The following is a 15,552-nucleotide window of genomic DNA, read 5'->3' as shown; positions in this document are numbered from 1 at the left end:
TCATAATTATTCCGAGATCAAAAAGGTGAAGTTGGCGGCCATAGAATTCTCCAATTACGCTATGATTTGGTGGGATCAACTCACTACAAGCCGAAGAATGAATGGGGAAAGGCCAATATCAACTTGGGCTGAGATGAAGGCCGTGATGCGATGCCGATTCATTCCCTCCTATTACCATCGGGAACTCTATCAAAAACTTCAAAATCTTACTCAAGGCTCAAAGAGTGTTGAGGATTATTTCAAAGAGATGGAGATCGCGATGATCCGAGCCGATGTCCAAGAAGATCGTGAAGCAACAATGGCGTGATTCCTTGCTGGTCTCAATCGAGACATCGCCAACATTGTGGAATTGCAACATTACATCGAGATTGTGGACATGGTACATATGGCCATTAAGGTAGAGAAGCAACTTAAACGAAAAGGTACCACCCGAAGTTATCCTACCCCAAGCACAACTAGATGGGGGCAAAGCTCGAGTAAAACTAATCCTCCTAGTTGTGCCAAGGAGCCAATGGTTCCTGCTAAAGCAAACAAACCTATGGACGATACGAGTAAAGGTAAGGCAACCGATTCATTTGCTAATCGTTCAAGGGATATTAAGTGTTTTAAGTGCCTTGGAAGGGGCCATATTGCGAGTCAATGTCCCAACCGCAACATCATGGTGGTTCAAGCAAATGGAGAAATAGAATCGGAGGAAGAAGAGCTTGAAGATGAGCCTGAAACCGTCTCTGACAATGAAGAAGAAGTGGAGCACGCTCTTGATAGAGAACTCCTAGTAGTCAAAAGGAGCCTAAGTATCCAAAGCATTGACGATGAGCAACAACGAGAAAACATCTTCCATACTCGATGTCAAGTACAAGGAAAGCTATGTAGCGTCATCATCGATGGAGGAAGTTGTACGAACGTGGCGAGTACTCTCATGGTGGAAAAGTTGAATCTACTGACCACCAAGCATCCAAATCCGTACAAACTTCAATGGCTCAACGATGGAGGAGAGTTAAAGGTGACAAAGCAAGTTTTAGTTTCATTTTCTATTGGAAAATATTCCGATGAAGTGCTATGCGATGCTGTTCCAATGCACGCGGGTCACTTGTTATTGGGCCGTCCATGGCAATTCAATCGTCGAGTTATGCACGATGGTTACTCAAATCGATATTCATTCAAACATATGGGAAGAAATGTAACCTTAGCCTCATTGACGCCAAAGCAAGTCTATGAGGATCAACTTAAGCTGAAAACTTCCGTAGATCAAATGAGAGAAAAAGAAAAGAGCGAAAATACAAAAGAAAAGAAAAATGAAAAAAAGAAAGAAAATTCAAAAAAAGAGAATGAAAAGAGAGCGAGAAAAGAAAAAGATGAAAAAGAAAAAGTGAATGAAAAATTGAATGTCTTTGCAAAACCAAGTGATGTTCGAAAAGCGTTTTTGGCAAGACAACCGATCCTTGTACTTATGTATAAGGAAAATTTGTTTAACACTAACGACTTATCCGGAGATCCCCCTTCTTCTGTTTTGTCTCTTTTGCAGGATTTCAAAGACGTTTTTCCGGATGAAGTGCCAAGTGGTTTGCCACCACTTCGTGGGATCGAGCACCAAATCAATTTTGTGCCTAGACCCGTTATTCCAAACCGACCGGCATATCGAACCAATCTCGAAGAGACCAAAGAGCTTCAACGTCAAGTTAATGAACTCATGGAAAAGGGCTACATTCGAGAAAGTCTTAGTCCATGTGCCGTACCGGTTTTGTTGGTGCCTAAGAAGGACGGAACGTGGCGCATGTGTGTCGATTATCGCGCCGTAAATAAAATAACTATTAAGTATAGGCATCCCATACTGCGCTTGGATGACATGCTCTATGAGTTAAGTGGTGCAAAGTTGTTCTCTAAAATTGATCTGAAAAGCGGATACCACCAGATTCGTATGCGAGAAGGTGACGAGTGGAAAATCACTTTTAAAACAAAACATGGTTTGTATGAATGGTTGGTAATGCCATTCGGCTTAACCAACACCCCTAGCACTTTTATGAGACTTATGAACTATGTTTTACGAAATTTCATTGGTAAGTTTTGTGTTGTGTACTTCGATGATATTCTCATATATAGTAAGTCGTTGGATGAGCATGTAATTCATTTGCGAACTGTTTTAGAAGTACTTAGAAAATAGACTTTGTATGCTAATCTTAATAAGTGTACATTTTGTTCTAACAAAGTGATTTTCTTAGGTTTCGTGGTTAGCTCGGAGGGCCTCGAAGGAGATAGCGAAAAGATTAAAGCAATTCAGGAATGGCCGAGACCGACGAGCATAAGTCAAGTGCGAAGTTTCCATGGCTTGGCAAGCTTCTATAGGCGTTTTGTGCCTAATTTTAGCACGTTAGCTACACCGTTGACAAGCACTATCAAGAAGAATTCGACTTTTCATTGGGGCGAAGAGCAAGAAAATTCTTTTAATATTATTAAAGATTGTCTTACTAAAGCTCCGTTGTTAGCATTGCCTGATTTTTCTAAAACATTTGAAATTGAGTGTGATGCCTCAGGTGTTGGAATAGGTGCCGTGTTAACTCAAGACGGGAGGCCGATTACTTACTTTAGTGAAAAGTTGAATGGTGCTGTGTTAAACTACCCCGTTTATGACAAGGAGATGTATGCACTTATCCGCGCTCTCGAGACTTGGCAACACTATTTGTGGCCGAAGGAGTTCGTGACCCATTCGGACCATGAAGCGTTAAAGCACATTAAAGGACAACACAAATTAAACAAACGCCATGCTAAGTGGGTAGAGTATTTGGAGTCATTTCCCTATGTCATTAAATATAAAAAGGGTAAGGAAAATATCGTAGCTGACGCTCTTTCAAGAAGGTATACCCTTTTGTCGCATTTAGATTCCAAATTACTTGGTTTTGTGTTTCTGAAAGATTTGTATGCTACTGATAATGATTTTGGTGAAATTTATACTGCTTGTGAGATTGTGGCCGTTGACAAGTTTTATAGGTGCGATGGCTTTCTTTTTAAAGAAGGAAAATTATGTGTGCCGCAAGGTTCGATACGGGAGTTGTTAGTAAATGAGGCGCATAGCGGAGGTCTTATGGGCCATTTCGGCGTTGGAAAAACCTTAGCAACCCTCCAAGAGCATTTTTATTGGCCGAAAATGAAACGGGACGTTGAACGAGTATGTGCGCGATGTGTGACGTGCAAGAAGGCCAAATCCAAGATTAAGCCGCACGAGTTGTATACGCCCCTCCCTATACCCGATGCACCTTGGGAAGACATTTCCATGGATTTTGTCCTTGGATTACCAAGAACCAAAACGGGGAAGGATTCTATTTTTGTTGTTGTTGATCACTTCTCAAAAATGTCTCATTTTATTTTGTTTTCAAAAACTGATGATGCCATTCACATTGCTAATCTTTTCTTTAAGGAAATTGTTCGCTTGCATGGCATCCCAAGGACGATTGTTTCTGATCGAGATGCCAAGTTTTTGAGTCACTTTTGGAGGTCGTTGTGGGGAAAGCTCGGAACTAAGTTACTGTTTTCAACCACCTGCCACCCCCGAACCGATGGCCAAAAGGAAGTGGTCAACCGAGTGTTATCAACTTTGTTACGAGCCATCATACGGAAAAATCTCAAGTCGTGGGAAGAGTGTTCACCGCATATTGAATTTGCGTATAACTGATCCGTTCATTCGGCAACCAAACACTCTCCTTTTGAAATCGTTTATGGATTTAACCCGTTAACTCCTTTAGATTTAGTGTCTTTGCCTAATGATCAACTTATCCATGCAGATGCTGGAAAAAAGGCCGAATATGTAAAGGAGTTACATCGGAAGTTCGAGCCAACATTGAAGCAAGAACCGAAAGTTATACTCGGAAGGCGAACAAGGGTCGTAAAAGAGTTATCTTCGAACCGGGTGATTGGGTTTGGGTTCACATGAGAAAGGAACGTTTTCCTACCCAACGAAGGTCAAAGCTACTACCGCGTGGTGACGGACCTTTTCAAGTTTTGGAGCGAATCAACGAGAACTCCTATCGACTTGATCTACCAGGTGAGTATAATATAAGCGCAAGTTTTAATGTCTTTGACTTATCCCCTTTTGATGTAGATTCCGATTTGAGGGCAAATCGCTTTGAAGAGGGGGAGGATGATACGGCCATGCCTCAAGTCCTACCTAGCTCGAACAAGGAGCCGTTGGAGTTGCCCCAAGGTCCCATCACCCGATCACGAGCTAAACAATTCAAGGAGGCTGTTTCGGCTTTAGTTGACAAAATTTGGGGCGAGATCCTGGTTGGTCACATCGAGGAACCTTGGACCAACTCGAAAAGCAATCCGTGCACTTTAATACGAGCTGAATTAACTTCCATTTCAGCTCAATGAGCTCGAATTAGCTCAACTTCAGCTCAAACATTTTCAATTCAGCTCAATATCAACTAGACATTAATTTAATAGCTGAATATTTATTTAAGTAGATTTAATTAGTTTATTACAGCTTATTAATATGTTTGTTGCATGTTTTTAATATGTCAAGTTTTATTACATGATTTAAAGTTGCTTTAATGCTGCCGAATTTAATGAGCTGATTTTAGTGATATAGTTGACCGAATTAATGTTTCATGGTTTTAATATTAATTTTTTTCAGCTAAATATCATATTAATTTTAGTTCTTCTTATTTATATAGGTTGGCCGAATGTGTGGGATCATTTAACAAGGTTAGTCGAATTTGGAGATTCATTTTAGCAAGGTGCATGCATGTTAGATACATTGCACCTGGAGATACATGCATCAAATTGGTGAGCTGAATTCAACATTCCTAGGTGACTATTCGGCGAAGGGAGCTAATGTTTCCAACTCCAAAGCTGCCCATTAATTCCTTTCACATTTGCTGGATGCATCTTGGCTTTTCGGTTCCATGTGTTCACACTCCATGACTCTTCAATGTTGAGCTTTCACACTTGAGTTGGCTGCTCATTATCCTCTTAATTGTTGGTCACTTTTCAGCCAAAAGTTGCAACATAAATGAGGTAATTTATGCCCATTGGCTGAACCTAGCTATCCATGCATCATCCAAGTTTTTCCAAGTCCAATGCTTCATCTAGAAGGTGTCTAATAGAGCTCCATGTTCAGCCGAATCTAGCTAGTTCATTTAAGTGATTCATTTGCTTAATTTTTAAGGAATGTAAGTGACCATTCGGCTAGCTTAGGTGTTGTTTATAAATAGCTGAAATTTTACTTTGTAAAGGACTTTTGACATTTTAAGCAACGAATTGCTGCCAAATTTGTGAGGCATTTTCTCTCAAATTTTGTTTGAGACCCGTAAGACTTATCTAGCTTCTAGTGGCGTCTTTCCGAGTCTTTCTTTCGAATTTATCACTCCCTAAACCCGAGTGTGGCGTTCACCTTTGATACCTTTGGTTCATACTTTCCTAAGTATCGGGTCAAGGTCCTTATCAACCATTCCCAACTCAATTTGGTCCTATAAGTTTCGGGTCGACACTTTTCTTTAGTGTTGGTTCACTCTTGACCTTTTTGAACCATTACCAATTCGTACCAAATACCATACCATTTCGTACCAACTTCCATACCATTTCGTACCGATTCCTAAATACCAAAACGTACCTAAACCAAATACCATTTCTTGTTTATTCCTAAACCGAATTCAGCCATACTAATCATACCATTTTTTATACGAACTCGTTTTGTGATTGATTCGAGTCGTTAGTGTTTGCTCGATCGTGAATTTGAGTAAGGCTAAGTTTGTTTCAAGATAGAAGAAAGGCTACAAACAAACGTTTAAAAGGGAAATGGGTTTAACAACGAAGGGAAAAATTTGGCTAAGGGCAGAGAATGAACCAACAATAGAAGTTGTTGACCCGAGACTCAAAGTAGCTCTTAGGTGAATGACAGTATAGGAAAAACAACAAAGAAAAGGCCTAGACCCACTATCAAGAATGATAGGAACCTTGGTATATGATGAACGCCACACTATGAAAGTGATAAGTTCGAAAACAAGAAATGGATAGACGCCACAAGCTAAGCTTGATAAGTCAAATCAATTCCGTAAGAACAAAGAGAATTGGATAACTCACAATTCAAATATTTCATCTATATTCAGCAAAAAGTTCTCTCTCTATGGCTGATTACATCTATTTATAATGCTAAAACAAGGTAACCGAATGGTCAAAAACATCCACTTAGTGTGCCATAAAAAAACTGATGTCTTTTCTTATTCTTTGAACCAAATAACTCCTTCCATAAAATCACTTTAATTCAGCTGATTTGAATGTCTTTAATGGCTTAGAAAATGACTCTTGAGTTGTCCTTGGCTAGTTGAATAGACACCATCTCTTAACCAGCTCCTTAATGACATTCAAAGGCTTGAATAATTTCTCTTGAAAGCTCCAAAAATGGCTGGAAGTGGAAGAGTTGCTGCTGAATTTTAAAGGGCATAAAATGCTCTTTAAAAACTCCTTTTAATGATCTTTAAGCTCCTTTTTTAACAGCCCCTTTAATTGTAACTCAAAAGAACTTGAACAGCCACTTCATTAAATGTGTAACAGCCTTGAATTGTAACCACTATAAGCTAAAAAGTCACCTGCAATAAACACATTAAAATGAGTTTATTAAACAAATGAAAACACTTATTAATCATAACAAACATTAAACTTACTTAAATAAATGAACTAAAACATATATACAATAATTATTCCAACAACTAGTTTAATTAAAGAAGCATAATTTAAAAAACTTAATTTATGCATCAATAAATAATCCTAGGAACTAGATCAATTAAGAACAACACTTATTAAATAAAGTTCAGCAAAAAAACACTTATTAATTAAAACTAAGATGAGTTGAATAAATGTCCAGCAACTCATTTATTAAACTAAGATGCTTAAATGCATGGTTTTGAAATGCAAATTTAACTAACATGAAAGTTACATAATTAAACTAACTTGACTTAATTTAATGATGCAAACTTAACTAACATGAAAGTTACATAATTAAACTAACTTGACTTAATTTAATGATGCAAACTTAACTAACATGAAAGTTACATAATGCATGACTTTATTAAATGCAGAACACATATTAATGATGTGCAAACTATGACATAATTAAAAACACAAACTAAAATAACTAAAAATTAATGAATCATAGTCCTTATTTTCCAGCAGCCAAATTGACAAACTAAAATTAAAAACTTCATTTTGCACTTGGGCCTCTCGAGTTTGGACCAATCTCGGTAGCATCGAGTTGTGTCGTAACATGATGCGACCGAGATCGCATCACACCCTCCCTCTTGAAAACGATTTGTCCTCAAATCGGGCCACTTGCTCGAGAAAAAGTTTTCAAGATCATGACCCCCTTTGTTCATGATCCGAACAGAATTATTTTCAAAATTCTGAGAACCACAAATGGCTCGGCTAGAAAGAAGGTCATTTGCATGCCATCCCTCTTTAGGAGGGTACCACCTAACATCGTCACCTACAAAACAATAAAACAAATTAGTGACACAATGAAGGTTAAACACAAAAGAACTTTCCAGGATTTTAGTCACAACTTGAACAAATAAACTCAAAAGAACAACACATGAATCAATACCGGGATCAAAAATAGAAATTGGTTTTACCTTTTTCTTCGATGGAAACAAACCTGATTCACAAGGTATTTGAAGATTATAGTTTTGAAAATTAGAATTCCATGGTCCAAATCCCTTGAACAATGATATGGAACAGCATTCACCGGGATCAAAGACAAAATTTTTGTTCACCATTTCAATTTGACCAGAAAAATTTATGGCTAGTAACTTATGAAGAACTTGAAGCACATTAAAGTTAAAATCATGCAACACATGTTTGAATCCATTAAGCAACAATATACAACAACCTCCAGAATCAAAAATTTGATTTTGACTTGGCAAGCCAACGAAATTCACATGTTTGGTTTTCGAACTAAATAAAGATAAAACTTGAAGCAAAGAGAAGAGGTCAACACATTGATTCAAAATACAATTTTGATACTCACCTTCGCTTGACGTTAACTTAGGAATACAGGCTCCGGGTTTAAAAACATGGTTTTGATCGGTTGTTCCGTAACGTAACAAAAACTTCACTTTCACCAAGACATCACACATGCCAAAAAAAAAGATGTAGGGAAAAATAAATTCAAACAATCAAATCTCTCAAATCTCATGCAAATATACGAAGATTTCACACTAAGAGTTAAAAAATTTTCATTACCATCACGATCAAATAGATTGAGAGTTTCACATAAAAACTCTTTATCAAACATGATCAGATTTTTGTATTTGTGGATTTAATCGAACAACATCAAAAGATTTTTCAACACAAAACTTATTGAGTGAACAACTCTTCATGCCTCCACTTAAAACGAATTTATCAACCACAAATAGCGAGTAACAATTAACCAAATCAAAATAAAGATATCTTTTTAAAACTAAGTTATCAGAAATTTTATCAACAACTTTCAAACCTGATTGCCATGATTCATTGACTAAAAACTCCTTACCTTGCTTACCTTTAAGCGCTTGAACCTTACCTTTTTCGATCAAATGGAATCGTCTCTCATCAGGAAGGTAATGAAGTTGAAACTTGTCATTTGAATCTCTAGAAACCTGGAAAGAAGAAACAATACGAGGACAACTTGCAGATTGGTTAGTAAAAACATTCCTCGCTTTTTCTTGTTGACTTTCATCTTTTCCACTCGTTTCTTTTTCAACTTCTCTTTCTTTTTCCACAATCTCTTTGTTTGTTGAAAACTCACTTTCACTCATCAATTCTCTTTCATTTTCAACAACACTTGTTTCTCGCACTCTTTCTTTTCTTTCTCCAATCTTTTTCTCTTTTTCAATTTTTGTTTCTTTTTCGGTTTCTTTTTCTCTCGTCACTCTTTTTCTTCTCTCAACTTTATTACAAAATGGTGATAATACAAAAGAATCAGAACAATAGACTTTTCGTTGGAAAGAAGTGGAAGAATCTTCATAAGAGTCACGATCAACTCTTCGTGAATAAACCTCCATGGATGAGTTCTTATACGAGACACATTCACTTCTTCGTAAGGATTTTTTCGTAGATGAATACTTTGTTGCATACGAAGAATGACTTGTACTTTCTCGTTCGTTACCTTGATAGGCTTCAAACTCATAGCTGGATTTATTTCGGCCTAAATTCCTTGAAGAATAGGAATCTGGATAAAGGTCTCTTTTCACATATTCGTCGAATGTTTGTCTCCTTGATGATCTCATTTTCGTCCTTTCATTTGGATAAATTTTCTCCCGTTGGGTTCTTGCTCGATGACTCCCCTCTTCGACACGATCCAATGGGTTTGAGTTTTCGATCAAATAGATGCTCCATTTCATGCGTAAAGGCTTGGAGTGTAAAATCTGGCACACTTCCTCCAACAATTCTTACAGGTCGAAATCCAACTCCCTTGTCTGAATTTTTTTCTAGACTTCGTGACATTTTTTAAAGAACTCACAACAAAGAAAATCTCACACACTTGGCTTTTATACTCTCGAATAAACTCACCACTCTCTTGCCTCTTTCCACTCACTCCTCCTCTCTAAGTTCTTAGGAATTATTTAAACTTAAAAAGCAGTTGTTGTGGGTCGGCTTACAACCTTGATGTTTAGGCTTGGTAAGAATATTGTAGGACAAAGGAAGGTAGGCTTGAAACAAAGAAATGAAAAGGTTGGGTGTGGCGAAATAGTAGAAGGTAATAATGACTAAAATTTGGGCAGCAAACAAAAACTAAATTTCAAAACTAGCTCTCTTTTTTTTTCACAATTTTTTTTTCACAATTTTTTTTCAAATTTTTTTTTACAACTTGATATCCAATCTTTTAAGTTTGAATGGAAACTAGTTTTCTTTTTCGAATTTTTTTTGAATTTTTTTTTCGAGTTTTTTTTCGAGAAACTACTATACCGTAATGCCGACAACGTCGATTCTTACTCCAAATTTGCTAGCTCTGATACCAATTTGATACGAACTCGTTTTGTGATTGATTCGAGTCGGTAGTGTTTGCTCGATCGTGAATTTGAGTAAGGCTAAGTTTGTTCCAAGATAGAAGAAAGGCTACAAACAAACGTTTAAAAGGGAAATGGGTTTAACAACGAAGGGGAAAATTTGGCTAAGGGCAGAGAATGAACCAACAATAGAAGTTGTTGACCCGAGACTCAAAGTAGCTCTTAGGTGAATGACAGTATAGGAAAAACAACAAAGAAAAGGCCTAGACCCACTATCAAGAATGATAGGAACCTTGGTATATGATGAACGCCACACTATGAAAGTGATAAGTTCGAAAACAAGAAATGGATAGACGCCACAAGCTAAGCTTGATAAGTCAAATCAATTCCGTAAGAACAAAGAGAATTGGATAACTCACAATTCAAATATTTCATCTATATTCAGCAAAAAGTTCTCTCTCTATGGCTGATTACATCTATTTATAATGCTAAAACAAGGTAACCGAATGGTCAAAAACATCCACTTAGTGTGCCATAAAAAAACTGATGTCTTTTCTTATTCTTTGAACCAAATAACTCCTTCAATAAAATCACTTTAATTCAGCTGATTTGAATGTCTTTAATGGCTTAGAAAATGACTCTTGAGTTGTCCTTGGCTAGTTGAATAGACACCATCTCTTAACCAGCTTCTTAATGACATTCAAAGGCTTGAATAATTTCTCTTGAAAGCTCCAAAAATGGCTGGAAGTGGAAGAGTTGCTGCTGAATTTTAAAGGGCATAAAATGCTCTTTAAAAACTCCTTTTAATGATCTTTAAGCTTCTTTTTTAACAGCCCCTTTAATTGTAACTCAAAAGAACTTGAACAGCCACTTAATTAAATGTGTAACAGCCTTGAATTGTAACCACTATAAGCTAAAAAGTCACCTGCAATAAACACATTAAAATGAGTTTATTAAACAAATGAAAACACTTATTAATCATAACAAACATTAAACTTACTTAAATAAATGAACTAAAACATATATACAATAATTATTCCAGCAACTAGTTTAATTAAAGAAGCATAATTTAAAAAACTTAATTTATGCATCAATAAATAATCCTAGGAACTAGATCAATTAAGAACAACACTTATTAAATAAAGTTCAGCAAAAAAACACTTATTAATTAAAACTAAGATGAGTTGAATAAATGTCCAGCAACTCATTTATTAAACTAAGATGCTTAAATGCATGGTTTTGAAATGCAAATTTAACTAACATGAAAGTTACATAATTAAACTAACTTGACTTAATTTAATGATGCAAACTTAACTAACATGAAAGTTACATAATGCATGACTTTATTAAATGCAGAACACATATTAATGATGTGCAAACTATGACATAATTAAAAACACAAACTAAAATAACTAAAAATTAATGAATCATAGTCCTTATTTTCCAGCAGCCAAATTGACAAACTAAAATTAAAAACTTCATTTTGCACTTGGGCCCCTCGAGTTTGGACCAATCTCGGTAGCGTCGAGTTGTGTCGTAACATGATGCGACCGGGATCGCATCAATTTTGACTTAAGCCAAATCCACATCTTACTTTGATCGAACTTATTTTACTTCTTTGAACACAAATATATTCTTTCTTCTTCTTGACTAATATACTTCTTCGTTTACGATCGGGAACTAAATGACTCGGGTTCAACTACTAAACCGAGGTCGCATCAAAGATCGAGTTGCCAAGTCACGAGGAAACTCCTACGAGGCTCTAGATGAATAGATCTAAAAATAAAAACAAAGAATCTAATTAAAACAAATCAGATCTATAATTAAATTCCCAAATTCAATTAAATGAGCAGCAAGGAACAAAGAACGAATGAATAGATGTCTTCGAAGTTCAAGAAGATGAAATCGAACTCCAATAGTGAAATCCCACAAGCTGAATCTGCCCAAGAACACCAAAACAGTAAGTAAATTAAACAATCAGATTTTTAATGGAAGAATAGGAATTTGGGGCGACAAAAAGAAAAGAAAGAAATTGATGAAATTGAACGATTCAAGAAGTGAATTTAAAATGCGATTCGGTCCAATTGAACACCCAAGATGAATTGCCCAAATTTCAGCAACCAAAAGAACTCCAAACAGATTATGACCCAATCGGCCAAACCCTAAATTTTGGGGTTTTTGAGAACGACTCCTTGCTGCCAATGAATGATGATTTAAATCGATTCTTTGAGTTGAATATGGCTGGAAAAACACAAGAAGAACAGCAAACAAATGAGATAAAGAATCGACACAAGAGAAATTAATTAAAGAAAACAAAACAGCAAGATATAAAAGATAAGTCCTAAAGATCCTTGAAATCCCGAAAGACTTCACAAATCTCTTCAAACGGCTCTAATCTCCCCTCCAAAGAATATCGATGGCAAGAAGAAGGTTGAAGATGGCTCCCACAATCAAAAGATTGTTAAAACAACTTTTAAAGAAAACTCAAGAGAGAAATCTTGGAGAAAACTCAAAGAAAATTTTGCTCTCAACAAATCTGAAATTTAAAAATAATTCTAAGTGTGTTGTACAAGGGGTGGCCGGCAATGCCTTTAAATAGGCCTCAACTAATCCTAATCTCACAAGTAACTAATAAAAATTAAACCTAATTAACAAAATAAAAAGGGAAAATTCGGCCATGCACTCATATGGGCTGTTTTGGACTGAATTTTACATGTAATGTTCCTAAAGTTTAAAAAATTAAATTAAACAAGTAAAATGTTTACAAATTGGGCCCTTTGACATTTTGGCCTGATTTTCAACTAAGTATGAAGGAATTTCTTGATTGGGCTGGAATTTGGTTATTGGGCCTCGCCTTCAAGAATTTGGGCTCGTGATCCATCTCCTTCCGAAATTGTGTCGTTGACGCTCATAACGGAGATCCAATGCGTTTTGGCTGCAAGATTTGGTTTCTTGGACCAAGATTTTCAAGATTTGAAATCTTGATTTTCTTGATTCTTGAAATCTCTTCAAACAGGAAAATTGGGCCAAGATTCGGTTTCTTGATTTTCTTGAAAACAAGAAAGTGAATCTTGATTCTATTGTTCTCTTGTGTATGCGTCTAAGGCCTTGCTAACAAACTCTTGAATGGTCCCATTTAGTTTGGACCACATTTTTCTGGCCTTTGATCTTGTTATTGGGCCTTGTGGCAATTTGAGCCCATCACGTTCTTGGGTTGGGCCTTTGAGACTCGTATCACCGAGATTGGCCCAAACTCGAGGGGCCCAAGTGCAAAATGAAGCTTTTAATTTTAGTTTGTCAATTTGGCTTCTAGAAAATAAGGACTTTGATTCATCAATTTTTAGTTATTTTAGTTATTTTGGTTTGTGTTTTTAATTATGTCATAGTTTGCTGATATGGGGTTGCGCGCGGACCAAGATCGAGTTGCCAAGTCACGAGAAACTCCTACGAAAGCTCTAATCGAACAGATCTGAAATCAAAACAAAGAATAAGATTAAAAACAAATCAGATCTGGAAATTAAGATCCCCAAAACAATCAAGAACAGCCAAGAATCAAAGATCTTATGAATAGATGTTTTCAGAATGCAAAAACACGAAATCAATCTCCAAGATTGATTTTCAACAAGCCAAATCTGTCTAAGAACTAAACCGATGAATAAAGCCCCAAATTCCAGCAACTTGATTTTTCCCAAAATTCCAGCAACCTAAAACAGTCAGTTTTGACAAGAAGAATTCGACAAGATTAATTGGAAAAGATAAGTTTAGTCGAATTTGGCTACCAAGAATGAGTACCGATCGATCTTTTTGAGAAATAAAGATGGCTGGAAATTCACAAGAAGAATAAACAAGTTAGATCAAAAGAATCGGCATAAACAGAATTTAAAAGAAAAGAATGAACAGCAAGAAAGTAAATTGAAGTCCTAAAGATCCTTGAAATCCCGAAAGATTTCACAAATCTCTTCAAACGGCTCTAATCTCCCCTCCAATGAATATCGGTGGCAAGAAGAAGGTTGAAGATGGCTCCCACAATCCAAAGATTGTTAAAACAACTTCTAAAGAAAACTCAAGAGAGAATTCTTGGAGAAAACCCCAAAGAAAATTCTGCACTCAACAAATCTAAAATTTGATAGAAAATAATAATAAGATGTTGTGTTTACAAAGGGTGGCTGGCCAATGCTTATATAGGCCTCCAACAAATCCTAATCTCACAAGTAACTAATAAAAATTAAACCTAATTAATAAACTAACAAGGTAAATTCGGCCATGCACTTATATGGGCTGTTTTGGGCCGAATTTTACATGTAATGCTCCTAAAGATTAAAAAATTAAATTAAACAAGTAAGATGTTTACAAATTGGGCCCTTTGACATTTTGGCCTGATTTTCAACTAAGTATGAAGAAATTTCTTGATTGGGCTAAATTTTGGTTATTGGGCCTCGCCTTCAAGAATTTGGGCTCGTGATCCATCTCCTACCAAAATTAGGTCGTTGACACTCGTAATGGAGATCCAATGCGTTTTGGCTGCAAGATTTGGTTTCTTGGACAAAGATTTCCAAGATTTGAAATCTTGATTTTCTTGATTCTTGAAATCTCTTCGAACAGCAAAATTGGGCCAAGATTCAGTTTCTTGATTTTCTTGAAAACAAGAAAGTGAATCTTGATTTTCTTGTTCTCTCGTGTATGCATCTAAGGCCTTGCTAACAAGCTCTTGAATGGTCCCATTTAGTTTGGACCGCATTTGTCGGGCCTTTGATCTCGTTATTGGGCCTTGTGGCAATTTGAGCCCATCACGTTCTTGAACTTGGATTGGGCCTTTATGACTCGTATCATTTGCACATCATTAATATGTGTTCTGCACTTAATAAAGTCATGCATTATGTAACTTTCATGTTAGTTAAGTTCACATCGTTAAATTAAGTCATGTTAGTTTAATTATGTAACTTTCATGTTAGTTAAGTTTGCATTTCAAACAATGCATTTAAGCATCTTAGTTTAATAAATGAGTTGTTGGACATTTATTCAACTCATCTTAGTTTAATTAATAAGTGTTTTTGTTGAACTTTATTTAATAAGTGTTGCTCTTAATTAATCTAGTTACTAGGATTATTTATTGATGCATGAGTTTAAGTTTATTTATTTATGCTTCTTTAATTAACTAGTTGCTGGAATAGTTAATGCATATGTTTAGTTTATTACCTAAGTTAAGTATTTATTATTGATATGTTTAATTAGTGTTTAATATGCTTAATTAGTTATTTGAATGTGTTTATTGCAAGAGTTTCTTTAGCACACAACCGTTACATTTCAAAGCTGTTACAGCTTAATTGAAGTGACCTTTCAAGTGTTATTTGAATACAAAAGCAGGAGCTGTTACAAAGGGGGTTTAATACATCATTTAAGGAAGTTTTAAAGAGCATTATATACTCTTTAAATTTTGGTAGCAACCCTTTTCAGCTACTAGCTATTTTTGTTCTTTCAAAAGAATAAATTAAGCATTCAAATCATCATTAAGGAGCTGATGTCTATTCAGCTAGCCAAGGGACAGTTCAAGAGTCATTTTTCAAGCCTTCATGGACAT

General features: G+C 36.0%; 1 pseudogene; it reads left to right on the top strand.

The window, feature by feature from the left end:
• Positions 1-376: 376 nt before the first annotated feature.
• The window catches only part of LOC121217179 (uncharacterized), a 102,383-nt pseudogene continuing 87,207 nt past the window's right edge, over positions 377-15,552 (top strand).

This window comes from Gossypium hirsutum, chromosome D05 (assembly GCF_007990345.1).
Source record: "Gossypium hirsutum isolate 1008001.06 chromosome D05, Gossypium_hirsutum_v2.1, whole genome shotgun sequence".
NCBI lineage: Eukaryota > Viridiplantae > Streptophyta > Magnoliopsida > Malvales > Malvaceae > Gossypium > Gossypium hirsutum.
This window is presented reverse-complemented; position numbering and strand designations above follow the sequence as displayed.